General features: G+C 32.2%; 1 protein-coding gene and 1 long non-coding RNA gene across 7 annotated transcripts in view; one reads left to right on the top strand and one right to left on the bottom strand.

Annotated features, from left to right (window-relative positions):
* LOC135142399 (uncharacterized) overlaps nt 1-19,583 on the bottom strand; it is a 283,252-nt gene that overhangs the window by 26,937 nt on the left and 236,732 nt on the right. The window lies entirely within an intron of this gene.
* Cngl (Cyclic nucleotide-gated ion channel-like) overlaps nt 1-19,583 on the top strand; it is a 360,771-nt gene that overhangs the window by 106,223 nt on the left and 234,965 nt on the right. The window lies entirely within an intron of this gene.

The raw sequence follows: 19,583 nt of genomic DNA, 5'->3' as shown, positions 1-19,583 counted from the left end.
TTTTCTTAAATTTCGTAAAACAGCAGTAATGTCCTTCTAGAATTTCAAGAAAATCAGAGAAGCTGTTTTGCATTTATTTGTAGAAGAAATTGATTATATGTAATTACTCATAGGTTTTGTAATCTTTTGACTGCATTTCAAGTTGACTTTCAAATTTTATGAGTTTTAGCGCTTCGTTGTGATGATTGATGAATACTTTCGGTCTCTTGTCACAAACGTCAATTGTGCTAACGTCTTCTCATCTGAACATTTCTTTATCTGACTAGGTAGTACTGCACCGGTACTACTTCCACGCACAAAGTTTTAAACTAACCACGTTCTCTGAATAACCGTGATCTGAAAAATTAGTAAAATTTGTTTCAAAAATATGCCATTCACCTATCGCAAGTTAAAAAGGCTCAAACATTCCCAATTCAGTCTTTTAGTCTCCTAAATCAGGCTGGACGTTAAAAATTAACGGTAGTAATAGAATTGCGTTTTCACATCCATTTCCATGATTTCATGACAATATTTTACACCACTGTAATCGTAATTTAATGGCCCATGAAAATTCGTTAAAAAATATGTACGTTGCAATTTAAAAAAATACAGGTTGCGTGTCAACGCCGACGCCATATATACGTCATATATATTTGCAACGTACTATTTATGTTTTCTCCTTGAACCTAAAGATAAAGGCGTTTACAGAATTTTAACGCCTCATCTGCTCTCAAGATATAAAAGTTTTACCTGTGATACCTGCATGATAATTGCGTTGAATTTTCACACTCTAGAAGAAAATTCTTTATGTTGCCGCTCGAGCGACTGGTTTATTTCGTTAGCATCCCCTTTAAAAAATCACAAGTTTTACTTAACAAACGACTGTTTAAGTATTGAATGTAGAAGCGGACGAAACAAAATCTTATCTACGCCTTCTATATCGGAGATAACAAAATTTGTTTAATGATGAATAGAGAGCGGAAAATATGCACCAAAATTTTGAGAAATATGATCATATGATATGCACCAAATTTATGCAAATATGCAGTAACTTTCTTAATATATGCAGAGATATGCAATGCATATGCTCCAAAAATAAAAAAAGCGAACTAAATTTATTTATAAAATACAAAAACAGGGTTCCCGAGCTTACGTTTTATTACAAAAAATACATAAATCACACTGCAAAGTGTTTAATTACATCTCACTAACTCATAAATCACGGTTTTAAAGATAATATTCTTATTATACTAAAAAATAAATATAAACAGAACAAATTGAAAAATAGTAGTAATCCATTATTTAATTACTATTTTGGTAACAATTTATTTTTAGATATTTTTCGAAATATTCTAACAAAAAGTTTTTCCGGTGATTCTAAAGTATATGTATTTCTAAATAGAAAAACTGTGTACTACGTCCATAGATGTAAAAATACTTACCGGTTTAGGGCAGGCGCCACAAAACACAGTTCATTCTTGAAGAATAAGTTCAGGAAAAGGTTTAATCCTTAAATTAATTTGAGTTATCTTCGATATATACCTGTATCCCTTTAAATGCTTTCAATACAAACTCACGATGAAAAATAATAGTCCCTTCGACCACCACTAAACGTACCACTTAACTAACGAACAAAAATATTGGGCATGACTGGTATTTCCAAAAGTAATTAGGGCGCGAATTTACCTGAAAGGATGGCTTAACACCCAGTGGTGTCTCCAAACTACCGTAAAACCCAAACCTTTCCTAGTTATTTGAAGCTCAGGACAATATTTGCAATATGATTCATAAAATTTCGTCTTTCTAGATAAATGCCGATAGAATGAAAATTTTTTTTTTTTTCAAATTAGCACAAAAATTGATAAAAATGCAAAATATGCACGCGTTTGGTGAAATATGCAGCAGAAGGCAAATATATGCAAATATGCAATTTTTTTATAGCTGTATTCATTTTTAATTAGCATGATTCGTTCACATATTAAATATCAAGACTTATATGCAAAAAATAACGGATATGCAAATTTCATAAAATCCGCTCTCTAATGATGAATCACCCTCATAGAAATACGCTTTTCTGCGTTTTCAGCTGTGACTTGCTTTGTACTATTTTAAGATGATGTCATCAAATTTTGGAAGGGATGAACTCGTAAACGTTGATTCTTATTAGTCTACTATCTCATTAGGATAATTAAAGGCAGTGCAAAATTTCGAAGCATTCAAGGTTGTCGTTTTTAAGATACACTGTAAAATTTTGTAGCACAATTTTGTTTTTTCTTTTTTTTTGAAAAATGTACATCTATAAGGTTCAAAATAAGAATAAATTAATAAACCGTATGTTTATGTGCATATTATTTAGTATAGTTTAAGTAGGATTTACTTTGGAAAAGACGCACTAAATTTTTGATGAATAGAAAATTTTTGGATAGCGTTCCAATATTTACACAGTACCTACTCATAAATTGCAGATACATGCGACTTACGTACACAGTGTTAGTAGAAACATCCTGTATATGCAGAAGTACTTTTTTTCAAAAATTTTACTGGATGGGCGCACTTATTCTATATTTAAACGTAGTGTCCAAATATTTCGTTTTTTTACTTCCCGAGCGTAAGCAAAGGAAGTATTGTAATCGAGTTCGTCGGCCGACTCTACTTTTACATTTTCTCGACCTTTCATGACCCCTAGAGGACGAAGAAATAGGTCTCGGTCCGTCTGTCTGTCCGTCTGTCTGCCATCCCGGATTTTTATTAGACAGATAATCTCCGAAAGTACTGGGCCGATTGTTGTCAAATTTTGTATTTATATTAGGTATATCATGTAGATGGTAAAACGCTAAATTTGTCTAATCATCCCCACCGCTAATGTGATGACGTCACTTCAAAATTGTACATAGTAATTGGGTTTTAAATTATATCAAATAACATAGTTTTACACATGTAGTTTATGACTCCGATTTGAGATTTTACCCGAAACGTCCAGATTTTTGGAAAAAAAAAATCAAAATTAGGAAACAAGATTTTGATATTTAATTTGGGATCTACAAAACCGAATGCTTTGAAATCTTACAGATGGTTTACAGTTATGAAAAGCATGATAAAATTTTAATCACAATATATTTACTTATCCCCTCCAAAAAATTGATGACGTCAGATCTAAAGTTTGCCGAATAAATCCTATCTAAAATGTACAAAATATGATGAATCTGTACTTGTGATTTATCATTCCATTCACAATTTTTTGAATTCCCATATACAGGGTGACTCAAAAAATTAATGAATGCGTGAATTTATTTTATTGATTTAATCAGGAACTACAAAATCGAATGCTTTGAAATCTTGGAGATGTTTTAAAGTTATCATAGTCATGGTAAATGTTTACTCAAAATGTATTTGCTCATTCCCCCTAAAAAATTGATGACGTCACCTCAAAATTTTGCTGAATAAATCCTATCTCAAATGTACAAAATACATATGATGAGTCTGTAGTTGTGATTCATCATTCCATTCATATTCTTTGAATTCGTATATACAAGGTGACTCAAAAAAATTAATGAGTGCTCGCATAGATCTAGATAAGTTTTAATTTACCAAATGTGAATTACATCATCCAAAAACCGAATAAAATGTAGTGTTTTATTCAATAAACAGAAGTCAGAGCAATAAACCAGTCTAGACCGTCGGCATTGCCATCCGGTTATTGCAATTCGCAGAAAACATGTTTAGTTTAGTTTGTGTTTCACCGTCACGTCTACAGGTTGACAAGTGTAATGGCTATTTGTCTTAAATTACAAGCACTATACAGGATGTTCATTTTATCTGTTCACGCCTGACAATTTTTGCATATGCAACATATTGTACACCCCAGATACGACTTCATTCAAATTATTTATTTATTTTTTTAATAAGCAATGATAGCAATCACAGAAAAATGATGCCAATACCAAATAATGACAAAATTGAGAAAATTAATACTCAATTTATTTTAAAATGCGCCGCTACAAAAATGTAATGAAAAAAAACATAATAAGCATGCAGTCGTCACGTTTCCAACAACGAGGGAAGTACTGTCTAAACTCTTTAGATCATTTTTTACTTCCCGAGCGTAAGCAAAGGAAGTATTGTAATCGAGTCCGTCGGCCGACTCTCTACTTTTACGTTTTCTCGATCTTTCATGACCCCTAGAAGACGAAGAAATAGGTCTCCCATTTCCGTCTGTCTGTCCGTCTGTCCGTCTGTCCGTCTGTCCGTCTGTCCGTCTGTCCGTCCGTCTGTCCGTCCGTCTGTCCGTCTGCCGTCCCGGATTTTTATTAGACAGATAATCTCCGAAAGTACTCGACCGATTGTTGTGAAATTTTGTACTTATATTAAGAATATCATGTAGATGGTAAAACGCTAACCAAAATTTGTCTAATCATCCCCACCACTAATGCGATGACGTCACTTCAAAATTGTACATAGTAAATGGGTTTTCAATTGTATAAAATAACATAGTCCTACACATGTAGTTTACAACTCTGAATCGACTTTTCACCCGAAACGTCCAGATTTTTGGAAAAAAAATCAAAATTTTAAAACAATATTTTGAAATTTAATTTTTAATCTGCTAACCAGAATGCTTTGAAATGTTGCAGATGTTTTAAGGCTATAAAGAGCATCATAAATCTTTAGTCAAAAAATATTTGATTATCCCCTCCAAAAACTTGATGACGTCAGCTCAAAAGTTTGTGGAATAAATCATATCTAAAATGTACAAAATATGATGAGTCTGTACTTGTGATCTATCACTCCATTCATATTTTTTGGATTTGCATATACAGGGTGACTCAAAAAAATTAATGAATGCGTAAATATATTTTATTGATTTAATCAGGAACTACAAAACCGAATGCTCTGAAATCTTGCAGATGTTTTAAGGTTATAAAGAGCATAATAAATGTTTAGTCAAAATATATTTGCTTATTCCCTCCAAAAACTTGATGACGTCAGCTCGAAAGTTTGCCGAATAAATCATTTCTAAAATGTACAAAATATGATGAGCCTGTACTTGTCATTTATCACTCCATTCATATTTTTTGGATTTGCATATACAGAGTGACTCAAAAAAATTAATGAATGCGTAAATATATTTTATTGATTTAATCAGGAACTACAAAACGGAATGCTCTGACATCTTGCAGATGCTTTAAGGTTATAAAGAGCATAATAAATGTTTAGTCAAAATATATTTGCTTATCCCCTCCAAAAACTTGATGACGTCAGCTCGAAAATTTGCCGAATAAATCATATCTAAAATGTACAAAATATGATCAGTCTGTACTTGTGATCTATCACTCCATTCATATTTTTTGGATTTGCATATACAGGGTGATTCAAGAAAATAAATGAAAGCGTAAATTTATTTTACTGATTTACTCAGGAACTACAAAACCGAATGCTTCGAAATCTTGAAGATATTTTAAAATTATCATAGGCATGGTAAATTTTTGATCAAAACGTATTTGGTCGTCCCCCCTAAAAAATTTATGATGTCACCACAAAATTTTGCTGAATAAATCCTATCTAAAATGTACAAAATATGGTGAGTCTCTTCTTGTGATTTATCATTCCATTCAAATTTTTTCGATTTGCATATACAGGGTGACTCAAAAAAATTAATGAATGCGTTAATTTATTTTATTGATTTAATCAGGAACTACAAAACCGAATGCTTTGAAATCTTGCAGATGTTGTAAGGTTATAAAGAGCATAATAAATTTTTAGTCAAAATATATTTGGTTATCTTCTACAAAAAACTGATGACGTCAGCTCAAAAGTTTACCGAATAAATCGTATCTAAAATGTACAAAATATGATGAGTCTGTACTTGTGATTTATCATACCAGTCATATTTTTGGATTTGCATCTGCAGGGTGACTCAAAAAAATTAATGAAGGCGTGAATTTATTTTATCGATTTAATCAGGAATTAGAAAACCGAATGCTTTGAAATCTTGGGAATATTTTAAAGTTATTATAAGCATGGTAAACTTTTGTTCAAAATGTATTTGTTCATCCCTCCTAAAAAAATTGATGACGTCACCCTTAAATTTTGCTGAATAAATCCTATCTAAAATGCAAAAAATATGATGAGTTTGTACTTGTGATTTATCATTCCATTCATATTTTTCAGATTTTCTTAAGAGGTGGTTCAAAAAAATTAATGAAGTAAATTTATTTTATTGATTAAATTAAAGGCAACACTTATTATTAGTATTACACCCCAACCAACCCAATTTGGTAGACACAAAATTTGTTAAAGGAAAAACTCGGTTGAAACATAAGGGTAGCACGCTTATTTACATCGACTTTAACATTACAGACCTGCATTTGTTTTATGCGCTCACTTGGTTCCGCGAATGTGAAATAGACATGTTTATAATCAACCAATTGTGAATTTCACCGTCAAGAATTAAAATAAAACCCAATGTTTTATATAATAAGCGGAAGTCGAAGCAATAAAACCGATGGTCGTTTTGTTTACAGTTTCTCTGTTTGACTCTCACGTATGCTGTTACGCCTGTCATCTTAAATTAAGAATGTTTATACATACACGATTTTCAGTTGCCTCTGATACGTATACGTGAGTAAATTGTTTCGTTATTTTATTGATTATTACAAATCAATATTCAAAACGACCCAATTCATTTTCTCGAAAATTTGAGAATATAATAATTTTATTCTTAGTATTACACTACATCTATCCCAACTGATATACGTGTCCTTGCAGAAATGTTGATGACGTCATCGCAATTTTTTTTTAAATTCCCACTACAAAAATGTAATGAGAAAAAAACACAATAGGCATGCAGTCGTCAAGTTTCCAACAGCGAGGGAAGTACTGTCTAAACTCTTTAGACCAATTTTTTAAAGTTATCATAAATATGGTAAATTTTTGATCAAAATGTATTTGCTCATCCCCCCTAAAAAAATGATGACGTCACCTCAAAATATTGCTCAATAAATCCTGTCTTAAATATGCAAAGTATGATGAGACTATATGTACTTGTGATTTATCACTGCATTAATATTTTTTAGATTTGCTTATACGGGGTGTCTGAAAAAAATTAATGACTGAGTCAATTTATTTTATTGATTAAATCAAGAACTGCAAAACTGAATACTTTGAAATCTTAGCATTTTGAAGTTACAGGGCTCTCACTTAAACTTGGCAATAAAATATGAAAATATGAACCCATAAATTTGAAGAATATGAACCAATATGAACCCGTCAGATTTGCAGGCTGTGCCATTTTTGCATATTCTGTCCTAAAAACGGAATATACAGGTATTTATTGTCCAAAATGTTCACACTGACCGATACAAATAACTCTTGCAGAAAATCACATGACAAAAAATGGAAAGTTTATTTAAAATCTCATAAGCAAACAGACAGGAAAAATTTTAATTTAAAAATAATAAATACAAAATAAAATATATATAAGAAGAGAACAAACTATTTGTAATAATAACTTTTAAAATAACAATACCTATCTCTTTGTAATAACACAAATTAAATAAAATGAGAAATAAAATCTTATTCTGAAAACTTTTTTTTTTCTTATCAACTAGTCCACTAATTACAGTACTCTTGCGCGTCAAAATATTGGATTGTAATTTGTCCGTTTGCTTAATTTTTTATTTTTCGTCTTTTCGTTGCTCAATAACTGAATGCAGCAACACGCCAGCGATTTTCACGTCTGATCCGCACTCTGTAGACTTTAAAACTTTTTTAATGGCTTTATTTGTTTTATCTAGTCACTGATCAACAGTTAACTGACAAACTGTTTTTTCTTTATTTACCGTCTTCAACTCATTTTCCAGTTGTTCAATTACTATAGTATAATGAAAATGTTAAAAATTATTGTCAAATATCAAAAATTTGTTGCTGTGTTGGTGTTTTTTATTTAGTATGCTTTTAAACTATAATGTTATTAAATTTGATTTTTATACGAACTAATCAATATGAACTTTTATGAACAAATTCATACCAAATATGAAATAATAACGACTTACATTAAAAATATGAACTTTTTCATAACATATGAACCAAGTGAGAGCCCTGAAGTTATTGTAAGTATGGTAACTTTTTAACAAAATGTATCTGTTTATCATCCCCAAAAAATTCATAACGTCATCTCAAAATTTTGCCGAACAAACCCTATCTAAAATGTGCAAAATATGATCAGAATTGCAAAAATTTTTGAAATATAGTACTGCTATTATTTTACACTAAATAAAATAAGTGAGTGAAATGGAGAAGGAAGGTGGGCGGAGCTAAATTTAGCTTTTTCGTAGTTTCAGGAGCAAGCAGTAGCCCCGCCCACCCACCCCTTCTTTGTTCCAGTGACTACTCTTTATTTTGTGCAGTCCTAGCTTAGCAAGTTTTAGCCCCGCCCACCCGCCCTTTTTTTGGAAGATGTCATGTACCAAAATCAATCTTATTTTAACAAGTACTAGCCCCGCCCACCCGCCCTCTGTTTTCTTAGAGGGTATGTCGTGTGCCATAAATAGTCTTATCTTAGCAAGTAGGGGAACTAGGGGCTTGTTGTAACAGGGGTAAGTTGTAACACTAAATTTTTACCCACAATTTAAACTCTTTAACGTCAGGTATTTTACTGAATTTAATTCTTGCACCATAAGACATCATGTCATCACAACCACTGTTCCTTGAGCCAGCGCAGTAAGTGGATGTGTGCACGTGTCTCGTTTTGACCAAGTAATGTAAAATATTGCTTTAGTAAAATTTGGTTTTTCGTATCAGTTATTAATTAATTTAAAACTTTTAGTTTTGCATGTAGCTCAAAAATTACTCAGCTTTGATATTCCTTACACATTTTGACGCTAAGCTACATAATTTTGTCGAAATGTAATTAAATGTAGAAAATTGTGCTACGGGGCATGTTGTAACAATAGCTTTGGAGCAAGTTGTAACATGTTACAACTTATCCCAAATTCACTTCTACAAATCTCATACCTAGCATACGAAAAGCGAGCCAAAATTTTGACCTATGCCATATATCGCTTTCCAGATATATTAAGAAAAAGGAAGACAACACTCAAATTTTTAATGTTAACTCTTTTTCTAGAAGTTTATTTCAGTTTTACTGAAAAAAAATTGTATATAATGAAGTGTTGTGTTGATTTTTCAAAAATAAAGTCTAAATATGTATCAACATCAGCTTTATTTTTACTGGTACTACCTGTCTCATGGCTGTTACAACTAGCCCCAACCACGGGGCAAGTTGTAACAATGCACTTTTTTTAAGAAAATGCCTGGTGTGAAGTGAAGATGAACAATTTTGACCTTTTGCCTGTTGAGTCCAGTAGGGGAATAGTTAGACTACCGACAGATACTTTTATAATGGCCAGACAGCTAATAGATACCAAATTATATTCGTTTTCCTAAAAACTGTTACAACAAGCCCCTCGTTCCCCTACTAGCCCCTCTCACCGACCCTTTATTTTCTTAGAGGGTATGTCATTTACCAAAATCAATCTTATCTTAGCAGATACTAGCCCAGCCCACACACGCTATTCTCATTCTAATGATTTTATCTCTCTTCAATTGAGATACACCTTTCATTCGGGATAGAGAAAATGAATCACTGATGAAATGGAAGCTGGGTGGGTGGGCGGGGTGAATGATATGTTTTTTTTTAAGTGAGAATGGGAACTAATAGAATGTAGGATGTTAATCGTAATTTTTTTGTTATACTACTTATTTGCTATAACATTTATTGCTTATTTCTGAAGAAAAAAAAATGAGAGAACGGGTGGGTAAGTGGGGCTAAATTTAACTTTTTCATACAGAATCTTTTATAAGCAGGCAATAGCTTCACTGGACTTTCGGTGCGAGGAAAATTCTGTCGAAACAACTTTCGACCAATTTTTTTCTCACTACCGTGTTTAAAGAAACTGTAGGAAATATAGGGTAAAGTAATTTAAAACGGAACTGATTTAACATCGAAGCCTTATACAGGTGTCCGAGATAAAATTCTGCCACCTCATGTCTTAAAAATGCCTAGAATATTGAAACTCTAGAAATGCCATTATTTTTAGCTGTAAGGGGGTAGCAGTAGCAGGTACAGATGACAGATATTACGAACTGTTTATAAAGTTCATTTTCAACTGAAAATGAAATGAACACGTATGGATTATATATGATTATACTCGTAATTGAATGATTTGTCAAAATCCTTTAAAAATATGTTACAATTTAAAAAAATTTAGGTTTGCGTCACGATGCCGATATATATATATACGTCATATTTCCAATGTACGAAGTTAAGCTTCCTCCTTCAAGCTAAATACAATCGCGTTTACAGAATTTCAATATCCCTATCTGATTTCAAGATATGTGTAAAGCCGAGGAGCTTTGCCTGAAACACCCTTATAACATGTCAAACGTGCAATATACTAAATTAAACTTCCCCCTTCAATAACAATAGCTTTTTTTGTCGAATTCCAATATCTCTATCCGTTTTCAAGATATAAAGCGTGATCAAAGTGAAGAACTCTTGCTAAATTCTGCAATAAATTGACGCAAAATGTTATTGGAATTATAAATAACAACAAAGAATCAAAAGTAACATTTTACCTAAAGCTTTCCAAAAAAAAAAGTGGGACGAAGTACACAGTTCGTACATTTGTGTTAGAATTTTTTCTCTTTTTCCATTATAATTGTATTTTAATTTAAATTTACAAAACTTTATTTGCGTTGAATTTTACATTTTCGATTTCAGTGAAACTTGGACAAGAGTGAAAGTTGCCGTATTATTGAAATTATATTTAGTTTTCTAAAGGAGTGGTGCCAATTGCCACCATCAATTAGCATGAGTCACATTGTCATACTCGACAAAATGCTGAAGTATATCTAGATAATTTAGGGTGGTTTTAAGATGATTGCCGAACGACATGTAGCACATAAGAACAGCGATATCCACATTTTCAAGAAAGAGTCAATATCTTGAAACAGTGTCGTACAAACAAACGTGAAAGGTGACCAAGCGGTTTCGTTCATACGGTACAAATGTTAAGAAATGCGGGTATTCTTTACCTTGCAAATACAATGTGTCGGACGAAAATAGAAACAGAATCTTACCAGATGTCTTAATTGGTATAGTTTTACAACACCTTGCCAAAATTAAAAGAATTCTGTTGTATATTTATTGATTTTTGTTTATTGCGTTAGAAACTACAAGAAGCAGTTGAAGATGAATGCCTATATTTAATTTAGTCCATTAGGTATTTATTAATCACAAACATTCGCATTTCAAAAAAAAATATGTCGATGTTTGACATGTTAGACTCGAAAATCTCCTCGTCATATAATAACTCACTTTCCTGATTTGTTATGTAAATAACAAAATGATTACTTTTCCGAGTCCTGTCATCGCTAATTTCCCTTGCTATTGAAATTCTTCCTGCTCTACGGCGCAAAATTCGAGTAAAATCTGGAAAAGAATGAGCACAGATTAAAACAAGAACAACAACCTCGCTTTAAAAATACAAAGGGCGATCATTAAGCACACCTTCAACGTCGCCTTCAAGTTTTTAATCTGCACAATTTAATTGTCTTTCGCTTCATCGCCATATAACAATACTCATTTTTCTCCGCTTTTAATTATCCTCTTATTCATAAACGCTCCCAATTCACTTAAAAACTGTTCATTAACTCCCTAAAATCCCGTAAAGATACAAGCAAAATCCGTTTAATTCTTTGATGAATTAACCTTATCGCTCGGCGATTTCATGCTTGTACTTCTCGAATCCTGTTTTTCTTGGACGACAGTTAATTAATTTCTTGCCGGAAAGGACGACACAAAACACAAACCGCCAAATCCGCTCTCGCCAATCGAACATCCGTGGATTCTCGTATTTTGCGTGAATTAATCGCCGAAATTCCTTTCGAGTATCTTTCGGTCCCTCGCTCAAACAATGTCGAACGATCCTACCGTAAAAGCTCAAACAAATACCGCAACTTGCTAACAAATGGATCCGTCTGGCCGTCCTTCTGTAAACATCGTGATTTTTCAGTGGAAAACACGAGAGCTTTTTCAGCTTTTTCCTTTTTTGCAAAGTTCGCTTTCGCTTTTGGAATTTCGAAGACGCACTATCGCCACATCGGCGGGACTTTAACCTTAGCATAAACACACAGAGAGACAAAATTTACTCTTGAAATATGTTTGAATGGAGAAAAAACTTGTTTTGTCTGCAGTTTACACGAAAATAAACGTAAAAATGCGCTTTTCGACACACGTCTCGTAAAATTAAAATCAATGTTATGTACTATTGTGGTTTCGGATTTTTATTGTGCTTGTTATCGTCTTTACTACTCTTGTTTTGTTACAATAAAATGTGCATGGCGAGGATTATGTTACTGTATTTTACGCCGACTGCGTTATTGTGCCGCAGAGTGTAATTTGAACCCGATATATCTGCTATTTTGTATTTTGCGACATTAATAGGATTTACAAAAGGATCGGCAAACAATTTAGCAAAAAGCGTCAAAATTCAGGATATGCTTGACATGCAAATTTACAGTTTAACTAACCCTGAAGCTAGTTTATAATTAAGTGATGTGAAACTTCTAATTGACTTAGCAGTAGCATGTGAATACTACATGCAACACTCATTTAGTTTAGTAGGGGTGGCTTGTTGTAGAGGGAATAGAGACACCTACCCTTACAAATATTTGGGGCATTTTTTGATGTACTAAACACTGTTATGATTATTTTTCACTCAAGTAGAGGGATAGAATATAAAATTGAAACAAAAAAAATTAAAATCGTGTTGTGGGAAGCGCATGTCGGTTGTAAAAGTAGAAGGTGTTTTTTTTTGGTAATCATTCTGAAATGAATATTTTACTTTAATAATTTTAATCCTGGAAAGTACCATTTTACCGGCCTAATCCGCTGAATATTTTTTTACCGGGTTAGCCCTATAACAACAAAAAATTGAACTTGAAGTTTTAGATATTGCAGTATTTTCAATATTAATTATATGAAACACTTTTTCGGAGTTTGCCAAATCCGGACTTAATTTTATTCAGAATGGAATTTTCTATATACTTCTTCTCCAGTGATTTAGACTTCCAACCTCCGTGTTTTTTATGTTGGATAAATTAGCACCAGTGTCTGCTAATAATGTTGTTGAACTACGCCGAAAGCAGTGACCAGTGAATTCTTCTGGATTTTGCAATCTTAACCATTCTGCTATTTTGCGTGGCATTTTAGCCAAAGTGTAAATTCCAATTGGTTGGGTTTTACAATATCCCTTCTTGCAAAAAGTGAAGAGAATTTTTTCGGGATGGGGGGAGGTGTGTGGGCTGGTCGTATATTATATAATTTTCTTTTCATTTTCGGCAGAGATTTTCGTAAATTAATGCAAATATTATTAAGAAAATTACTCTATATAAACACGATTTAATCTTTCGGCAACAATAATCTGTAAGCAGATATTAGATTTTTGGATCCGCATTATTTTTCAGGCGGTTGACTAACTTTAAAATCAGTGTTTGCTGAGATACAGTCTCTCCTATTAACAACCTGTAAACTTAGTTAACGAGTGATCAAAAAGTTTTTAGATTAGAGTTGGCCATTGAAATATTTGTCATGACTTTGATTAAAATGCAAATGTCGAAAATGCGAATGTCAAAAATCCAAATTATTGAAATACAAATGAGGTTATGCATGGTATTTGCAGTTTAATCAAAGACATGACATATTTTCATGGCCAGCTCTAATCTAAAAACTGTTTGATCACCCGTTGTATAGAACTTTCTTCGTGAATATAATTTTAATAACAATAATAATAATTTTTATACTTAATTTGAAGAGGAAAAAATAAAACATAAGAAAATAAAATTGATCTAAGCTTATTTAGAGGTCACAAAGTGCAGTAAACCATATCCAGCTTTTTTGAAACCCTAAAGTTAAAATAAATATATACATATATGTATGTAGTATTGAAACAAAGATAAAGAAGCATGTTATGTGTTGGTTTCAAGTGAGTTTTCCTATTACAAAATTTACGATCACGCCATTAACATTTTAGCAAGGACATGTATATCAATTTAGATATGTGCAGAGTAATATTAATAACTGTACTGTATTTCCAAATTTTCTGGAAAATAGGATGAATAAATCATTTGTAATCAGTATTTTTTTTGAATCATCCTCTGTAAGCAAAATATGAATACATTGATAAACCTATAGACTCATGCAAAATTTTAAAAAGACTTCTCAATTTAGAGGATAAACGATTCAATTTTGATTAACGATTAGCATGCTTAGAAAAACCTTAAAAAAGAGCATGCAGTTTTGCAGTTTCAAATTTTATTATGCAATTCTGATTTGTTTTCCAAAAACTTAGATATCTAGGGTAAAACATCAAGACGAATTCATAAACTACTATTGTAGAAGTATATTACTTTATAAAATTTAATTGAAAGTTACTATTCAAAATTTTGATGTGACGTCATCACTTTGTGGGTGAGGGTGATTGGATAAATTTTGGTTAGCCTTTTACTGTCTACACGATATTCCTAAAATATGTTAATCTTGTTACGAAAGAAACCGATACGCCGCCCCGTACGACGCCAATGGGCAAAGATGACTCATTGCGGGTGACGGCGGCTGGAGAAAAGCCTGGAAGCGGAAGGTTGGGATGGGCAATCTAGAAAGACCTCGACTGCGGAACTTCTAGAAGGGAAGCATGGTTTTAAATAGAGGCCACCTTTGGGAACGATAATTATTCAGTTAACGAGTCCAGTTAAGTTGCGCCGAAACTATTTTGTACATAATCGCTGAGTAATCAGTCGTGGAAATTTGAGGTATTAAGAAATAAATGGTTGAACCCACGCCGATTTAATCACCCGACCAACGTAACAAGATATTAAACACGGAAACGCGAGATCTACTTTTTCATGCGACAGAGATTATGAAATGTTGAGAAAACGTGAAAGTGGCAGATGGACTTTATTACAATACTTTCTTAGCTTACGTTCGGGAAGTGATAAAAAGCTATAAACGAAAGGAAAGAAGAATATTAGCGAAGATATGGAGAGACAATAAACACAAGATTCAATGGGTCAAATCTCCCAAACGGAGTAAAAGAAAAATGGGAAAAATTCAAATATCATTCTAAATGTTGCTTTGGAGAGGTATGGAAGAACAAAATAATAAATAAAAATACGAAAATAGCAGATTGGTGGAATACATAATAAATAATATAAACAGAAATTAAAGTTAAGAAATGTATCTGGAAAGATATTTCAATATAAAAAAGGCCACGTGATAGTGTATTCACAATCAAATATTTAGTTGAGTTTCTGTAAACCGGCTATAAATCTTTATAAAATAAAATAACAAACTAGTTAATGTTTGCAGACGAAAAGATAAAAATATGAGAATTAATATAGAGAAAACAAAAAGTATCATAGGAGTGACAGAAAATAAAACTATCAGGAAAACAAATAGTGATAAATTTCTTAATTGTAAACAACAAGACAACAGAATGGAACTGAATGACAGAATGGGAAGAATAGGAAGAATGTGTTGAGGACAATATTATTAGGAAAGAAGGAAATACTTAAAACAATAAAAGCAGAGATAATAAGAAAGTACTAAGATCAACAAAAATAGTATATAGCATCGAAACATAGATCCTAACAAAATTACAATACTTTCACAAAACTTGACAATATGGTTATAGGTCGATAACTGTTTAATAAGTTTTTAAATACTGGTATAATTCTGTATTTATTTGGTAAAATTTGTAATATTACTCAGTAGTCTAGCAAAAATGAATCTCACAAATTATCAAAGTAAATTTCTTAGTAATATTAGACATAATAGTAACCAGTTCAGTTCGTTTCAGACACATTTTATTTTTGCTTTACACAGCTTATCTCTTCTGTGCTCTAAAATAAGACCAAATCAGCAGAAACACAAAATTGCTGCCTTCAGCGATTCTTCCCCTTTCACGATTCCCACACCTTTCTTGAAGCTGGTCAGTAGGAGCTACCTTGAGAACTAAAAAGTTTTAAAGTCGGCGCTTTTCGTCTCTAAACAACCTAATCTACTGAAAACAAGGAGCTTGACGTAATTACGATCCCCTTGTGCATTTAATGTGTAGTTAAGTTACGTCAAGTTTGGTTGAGATGTCAGGACGTAAATGTTTAAGTGATGCCCACACGTTAAAGTAAGAACGATTTAAAACATGTTTCTTGGCGTTGTTGAACATCATTAGTGCACAACGCGCGGATTTATTATTGTCTCGCTAATTTTCTTTTTCTTCTTCTTCTTTTCATGTTTCATTGGTAGCACAGTGAATTAAGCTAAATATTTTTTAACATAACTAAATAATATTGTTTAGGCTGTCGAAGCGTTTTCAATCTTTAAAACTAGTCTACGAAATTTGCGGTTTAAGTTATGTCATGGTATATGGAAAAGAGTGTTTATTTTCTCTTCCGAGGCGTACTTGTACATATATTTACGGTGAATAGTCTGCTGCGGTAATCTAAGAAATAGCGTTGCTGATTCCATTTCGAGGCGTTCATGCCGTTGTGTATGTCTGGATACAAACACATTTTCACTTAACAAATAGACACACACGAGAACAACTTCGAAGTGGTAATCTGAAGGTGTGAGTCTAATCCTAAGAGAAAAATACAGTGAAAATATTGTTGTTTGTTTCATTTCAATAGAGGAATGCATTTATAGAAAGAAACCTATTTGAAAGGGGTGATTTTTCTTTAATGGACACAATTACGTATATCAACTTTTATTCAACCAAATAACTAGAATTATCTATTATGTAAGTATGACAAATGCATGTTTGAGGTACGTGAACAGCAAACACGCCACTGACACTGTCACCTGCGAAGTGTAGTTTTCAGTGTGAAGCACAAGCCAATAAATACACATTCTTCAAAAAATTATAAAATTAAATTTTGCGTATTTTGTTTGTTTTTTATAACATTTATAAGGATATCTGTGAATTGTTAAAGTGCTGGTAAAGAAGCATGCTGTGCGTATGTTTCAAGTGAGTTTTCCCGTAACAAAATTTTAAAATGACGTCATTAATTGTTTGGAATAGAATAAACGCATAAATTTTGATTAACGGTTTACCATTGCTTACGATGACCTTAAAACGTTTGCAAGATTTCAGAGTATTCGGTTTTGCAATTTAAAGTTGAATTGCAAAATGTTATACGATTTTGATTTTTTTTTTTCGAAAATCTGGGTGTTTATGGTAAAATCACATAAATCACAAATGCAAGGGTTTCTTATTTGATGATTAGACGGATTTTAGTAACATATAAGATTGTCTATTTATTAAAAATCGATACAAATGACTGGCCGACGACAGACAGACGGAAATGTGAGAGCAATTTTTTTCGTTTTCTAGGGGTCATGAAACGTCCAAAAAACAAGAAAATAGCAATGCGTTGAATGGTTCCTAGTTGAATATTTCCTTACCTTACGCTCGGGAAGTAAAAATGATTCAGTGATAACAGAGTCGATAATTTGTTAAGATATTTCCAAAAGTCAGAAACCGTCGTTATTTTGAACCTAATACATGATCCTAAGAATCAATTTTATCAAAGCATACACATGCTGATTTCGCCAAGTGTACTAGTTAGTAATGTTATTGTATTTTTTAAAAGAGAGTTGAAGGAGTATAAGACAAGAAAATCGAAAGTGGTGACTAAAAGAAAATTGTTCAGAAATACACTAGCGTTTCCTGTAAACTCATTTTTGGTGATTTTTACTGGCATTAATACTTTTGGCGCAATGCTTAAGAATATGGCGATATATCTGGGAATCTATAGAGCACTGTTTTCAAAGCTCGTCAACATCGCTTTTAACAGATTCAGGAGCAGACATTTTGACACTTAAGGACCGCGACGCACTGAAATATAGTATATATTAAAAAGCCTCTTACAAAATAGGAAAAAAACAACATTAGAATCTGCAGGAAAAATAATAATTAATAGAGAGTCACTTGAAGAAGGTGAAAGTAATGTAACTAAAGAAGTACAAGAAAAATTCTTATCAGAAACACACAAAACTGTATTTTAGATATACAGTCGGGGCCAGAAAAGCTTGGACGTTGATGTCATTTCACTGTCATAAGGTGTAAAACATTTTGTGACAGTGTAAAATTTTTTAACTTCAAACGTCAACGTGACAATAAGACATACAATAACAAAATTTTCGAAATTACTGAAAAAACATGTTCTGGTCATGACTGTATGTACCAACAGAACAATGAAATACCACAATCAAGGAGAACGTTGGATTTTTGAAAGTTTGTCCTTAATCGTTGAATTTTAAACTTCGACTTTCAAATTGACGGTAATCTGACAAGACGAAAATTCTATCAAACACAAATCTTCAAAAATCCATGGTTGTCTTTGACAGATCAGTTTATAATTGTTCTTTCAGTAAGCGAATTTTTAAATGTAGCTTATTCTCATAAAATAGTTTCGGCTGAAGCATTTATCTTCTGTTTTCTTGTCACACTAGTGTGAAAAGTAATTTTTTTCACGCGACTGTTTTAAAGATATTTATGATATTTCATTCATAGGTAGGAAAAAATGTTCAGTGGCAGTTTTAAAAGATTTAAGGTTAATGCTAAAATGAAAATTATGAATCTCTCTGGGCAAATAAATAACATTACCACTTAATTAGCATTAGTGCTTAGATAGAATGTACATCAGTTCGTTCAATCTACTCTAGTTTATCTAAATATTTTTATGCATAAGTCATATACAGTCTTCTGCAGAGGGTAGAAAAAATTCAAGAACGAATTTTGACTAAAACTCAAAAATATGTCTTTTCATTTTAAAATGTGCTAGTTAGTAAGCTTGTGTTTATAAAAGGGAACGTTGGTAGTGGCTTAAGTCAATAGTTGTAGTCTCTAAAAAAAAAAAAAAAAAATCCGGATTAACTGGCGATAAGAATTTTGTATTTTTTTCCGTTTGAATGCAACTTCACATTCGTTATTCCAGAGAAAACTAATATGGGTAGAATCACGTAGATGTGCAAATTCCTTCTGTTAATTTCTGTAAACAGTCAACCACGCCGACATCAAACATAGTAGGTACACAGTTCCTCCCGGAAACTACTGCAAATATTCGTCAGAGAGAAACATATCTACTTAATAGTTCTATAAGTGCACTTTTATGCAATCAAAAAAGACTTTAGCTCACAAGATTATTTGTAGATAATTTTGTTTAAAATAATACAATGTATCGAGGCCACACCACAGATGTTTGACAGTAATACGTTTACTGAGTAGAATTTAATCTCTTAATTGCTTATATCTTGACATAATGTGTCTTGCGACTGATAAACCAGTAATATCTTAGAATGGGAGATAATTTTTATAATAATCATAATCACATCACTTTGCGTAACGATTTTAAATTTTCATGTCATAGAATTGCAACTACATTATTTTCACAAACCAATAAAAACTTAAACTGTCTTTACAAAGGAGGTTGTCCGAGCATTAGTAGTTATATAGTGGAGCTCCTAGCTCAAGAAATTTGAGCTA

The sequence above is a fragment of the Zophobas morio genome, unplaced genomic scaffold, assembly GCF_036711695.1.
Source record: "Zophobas morio isolate AGI-343-1 ecotype UQ-CSIRO unplaced genomic scaffold, CSIRO_AGI_Zmor_V1 ptg000046l, whole genome shotgun sequence".
Lineage (NCBI taxonomy): Eukaryota > Metazoa > Arthropoda > Insecta > Coleoptera > Tenebrionidae > Zophobas > Zophobas morio.
Note: the sequence above shows the minus strand (reverse complement) of the source record. Positions and strands in the feature narration are given on the sequence as shown.